Source organism: Schistocerca cancellata, chromosome 4, assembly GCF_023864275.1.
Source record: "Schistocerca cancellata isolate TAMUIC-IGC-003103 chromosome 4, iqSchCanc2.1, whole genome shotgun sequence".
NCBI classification, from domain to species: domain Eukaryota; kingdom Metazoa; phylum Arthropoda; class Insecta; order Orthoptera; family Acrididae; genus Schistocerca; species Schistocerca cancellata.
This window is the reverse complement of record NC_064629.1, coordinates 416,565,336-416,570,012: the sequence shown is the minus strand read 5'-3', so window position 1 is coordinate 416,570,012 and position 4,677 is coordinate 416,565,336. Positions and strand designations below refer to the sequence as shown.

General features: G+C 42.5%; 1 pseudogene; it reads left to right on the top strand.

Moving 5' to 3' along the window:
• Positions 1–913: 913 nt before the first annotated feature.
• Positions 914–1,031, top strand: LOC126185446 (5S ribosomal RNA; annotated as a pseudogene).
• The last annotated feature ends 3,646 nt before the right edge of the window (positions 1,032–4,677 follow it).

Genomic DNA, 4,677 nt, shown 5'->3' with positions numbered 1-4,677 from the left:
TTGCCCGATGTAGTGGGTACTAAAAATTGCTGCTCTTATTTCTAATAATTTTCAGTTATATTTTCGTCTGTAATGTTCGAGTACAGTGCGTTGTGACCTATATACCGAGAAGGACCGTTTCATTGTTTGTTCCAGTGGAACATTCTGACAAACAAGCCTCCAGCATCTTTTTTGTGAGTAGTTAATAGAGAACATGGGAGAGAACACACGTGTAGACTGCTGGGAACTGCTGAGAGTCGGCCGTTGTGACCGAGCGGTTCTAGGCGCTTCAGTCCGGAACCGCGCTACTGCTACGGTCGCAGGTTCGAATCCTGCCTCGGGCATGGATGTGTGTGATGTCCTGAGGTTAGTTAGGTTTAAGTAGTTCTAAGTCTAGGGGAAAGATGACCTCAGATATTAAGTCCCATAGTGCTCAGAGCCATTTTGAATTGCTGGGGTGTTGGATCCAGACTGGACATTCTCTCTGGCACAGGCTTTCAGCTACTTATGAATTGAAGCATATCCTATCTCTCCTTAATTTTCGGACTTTGTTCCATCACTGAAACTAACGTATCTGACTGAGCACCGTGATTGGCTGATGGCCTCACAGCGTCCTATGTATTAATGAATGCAGATAACTAGAATTCAATTACTTCTCCTTTTACGCAAACTCCCTTCAGATGTCCTCATGATAAATGGTGACAAACAGCAGGATAAATAGCAAAAATTCGCACTTGGGCATATGACTGGTGATGCGTTGCACAGGTGATACACCTACTTGTAGGTGGACACAAATTATCTTTGACACTTACCCCGGTATCTGCACTATGCAGGTGGCACTCTAGCGTGGGGTAAACCTGTATGGGACGTTCTCCATAACAAATGGCGCTATCAGTATCACTTAGAATACGTGCAGGCGCTTTTTACCTTAGCGGGCAACGGCCTTGCCGCAGTGGATACACCGGTTCCCGTCAGATCACCGAAGTTAAGCGCTGTCGGGCGTGGCCAGCACTTGGATGGGTGACCATCCGGGCCGTCATGCGCTGTTGCCATTTTTCGGGGTGCACTCAGCCTCGTGATGCCAATTGAGGAGCTACTCGACCGAATAATAGCGGCTCCGGTGCTGACCACACGCCCCTCCTATCCGCATCCTCAGCTGAGGATGACACGGCAGTCGGATGGTCCCGATGGGCCAATTGTGGCCTGACGACGGAGTGCTTTTTTTTTTTTTTTACCTTAGCACTTGCATTCACTGTGACAGTATTGTAGCTGGTTCATTGCACGGGCCGGCATGGTGTCGGAATTTCTGTCATCTGTTCACAGATGTGGCTACCTTCATAAGGAGCAGTATCTTCAACCTTCACAACACCAAACTGTTTGCTGTGGAGAACCCCCATCGTATGATGGCAACGACCCATCGGCACCAGTTCAACCTCACCATGGCTGTGATTATTCACAATCGCCTAATGTGATTAGTCAGCATTACACGAACCCTCACAGGTGAGACGTATCTGCTCTTCCTGTGATGACCCTGCCTCCCCTGCTAGAAGACCTACCTTTGGTGGTACTAAGGTAATATGCAAACTACATGATGGTGCTCGAGCTCCTTGCCCTATTGAATGTGGAGTCAAATCACTATTACTGACAGAATATTCCCACTTGCCTAGTGTATTCTCATGTGTGCCTTCAGTTATTGAAGCCTACAGTACCAAAGACCTTATATCTCCCTCTACAAGTGAGTGTACCTCCCTTGCAACCCATTTTGAGCCATATCTCAATATGCCTTTTATTGCTCCTTAACCTATGAAGAATTGTTTTCTGTAGTTCGTCTACATTCATCATAATCATCCTGTATATCATCGTTATTGGGACCAAAAAGGTTTGGTGATCTTTACAGGCGCTGTAGGGAGATCATTGAACTCTATGTGTCTACCGAGTCACAGACGCCCATCCACTGCCATCAGACCGCACCTAATGCACTTCATTGACTACACCGTAAACAAATACACAGAGATATTACTGAAAGGCGTTTTTATGAGCCACCTTTCATGAGATTATTACTGTAAGGATTACCACAACTTCAGCACATTCAGCAGATTGATTTTCTGCCTTTCGCGTGTAATTTGGCCATACCTGAGAAAAATCGACGCAGGGAACCAACCATGTAGATTATATTCCCTTTTACAGCATCTCAGCATTGTATGTTGTCCATAGTCACGTTTAGCGCTGTGATGTATGAATATGTAATCAATTTGGAGTGCATGTGCGATCATGGGATCGTAGGGTCAGTATAGCTGTCTTGAGTTTTGTTGTAGAAGCGTGGAAACATCGAGTGAATTTTTAATTTTCAAAGTTGGCTTTTGGTATGTGTGGGCTGGAGACAACAGTTGTCCTGCACTTTTCAAAAAGTATATCTTGTGATTGGTCAGCTGTCCCGCTTCAAAATTTTCTTTTACACAGTTAATGAAATTAATTACATGATGAGTCGTGCTCAAGTCCTTATAATGAGGTTACAATGTAATTGCAGATTAATCATCGGGCCAAATTCATTTCAATTCTCATAATGAATTCAGATGACATTGTACAAAGTGGAATTTGCAACTATAAAGGTAGTGCCTGCTCAAGAAAAGAGGTCCATGGCATATGGGAATAAGGTGGACATACGGTACAATTTGAAAAATTCAGTTTAAGAATCAGTAATCAGACGATAGGCAGCATCAAAACGGATAACATATACCAACAGAAAAAAAGTAATCATCTGTCTGGCGACGCCTGCAAGGATTTTCTTGATATCGTTGAACTTTTGACTTGTCGTTACATTTATTGAAATGCATAACCTATAAAAATTCTCTTGCAGGGCATCACACAAATAATGTCTTGGGTAAAACTCCGCTGACATACAATGTCGTACTACAGCGTTTGTCGTTGCTATTTTATTATGCAATTTAGGGGTTTGTTTTATATGTTTGTCAATTTTTATATAGTTAGAATTTCAGTGAGTAACAGTGGGAAAAAAGACTAAGCGAATTTTTCCTGAATGCTACATTGGTTAATTTAGGGCAAATAATTTCATTTAGGTACTCAAAGTGAGTTTTGTCATGGTCTTATTTTATGTTTGGATATGCATAGATGCGCAGGGTCGCAGACGAAGGGCTGTACCGAGATGACTCGTGAGCAAGCTGAAAACATGGTTAGGAACGACAGCAAGAGGGACGTCGAGTCCTGTTTTCAAAAAGATACATATTTATCGGAGGATTGAATAGAGTTCCGCGGAGCGGGTAACTAAGCTTCAGACACCGGGCAAACAGTACGTAAGGGTCGATAACCTTGGGGATATCTGCAGAGAGAGAGATGACCTGCACTTAATGGAGGCTCCAGTTGGAGCGGAACGGGAGTCACGGAGCGAGTCCCTTAAACCTGAAAGGTCACCAACATTATATAGTACAGGCCTACGTACTACCACTGTATTGGTCTTTAGTGCTTTCAAGAATCTAATTATGCAGCAATTCCCTGCGCAGAGTGAAAATCTTGGCAAGATATTTGAACCGCAGGGTATTGGATTAGAATCATAAAAAAAGAATATTAAATTCCAGATACTGATTTAGCGGAAAAATCTAAGGCGCAGAACGATAAACTAGATCCGTATACTGCCGAAAGCAAAGAGGCCACAGACAAAATTGAGAAGGAAATGAATGAAGTATGACAGAGACAGAAATAGTGAATCAGTGGCATGAAGAAGTGAGCAATAAATTAGCTTAGGGGCAGGAAATACGGCAAAGTCAGTTGAAGGGATAGTGGTAACTGTGGAAGGGCAGATGGCTTTGTAGGATGGTGCTGCGCCAGTAGGTAAAATACAAAACTGCGAAGTTCAAAGCTTACCTGAGAGCAAACTGTGGTTGAAACACTTTCTCTCCTTACAGAGAGGACTCTGATCGAACTTGTCTCATCACACTAGGCGACAACGCAGAAGTCCATTTGCCGCTACGCAGACGGAAATAAATAGAGAATATAGGGATTCGTTACGTGAACTTCAAAGAACCGCAGACCGCAACAAGAATGTGGGAAGCGATAGTACAAATGTAGGGTTCAATAACGGAAACAAGTGAAGTCGAAGTGAATCAGAATTTCGTCCTGCAGTTTTATTTTCACGCAGCATAATATTTACGATGACATACGTTCTTAGCTATGTGTCGTACAATGATATAATTTTGCAGGAACATCCAGATGTGTATCTGGTACTCTCTGCGACATGTACTGTGAACAGAGTTACTAGTGAAGAAGTAATAAAGAAAAACGTCATGCAAAATGTGACAGGTTTCCACGAGTGTCAGTGTTAATGACGTCATATATCCTGAACTATGGATCGTACGGTGACATATTTTTGTAGGTATATTCAGCGACATACGTGGATAGTGTCTTCGAAATGTGTTGCGAATAGAGTTAGTAATAAAGAAACAATAAATTAAAACGTCGCCATGCATGATGCAACAGTCTTTCATGCATTTCAGTATTTGACGTCATATCTCCTTAATTATATGTCGCACAATGATGTAATTTTGGTGGCACAGTTAGTGGTATACATGAATACTGTCTGTAAAATGTGCCGCGAATACAGTTTGTAGTAAAGAAGTGTGACCGTTTCATTACATGTAGTACAGGATTAACTTTCTTCCTTTCATCATTTTCTGGGTGTTATGA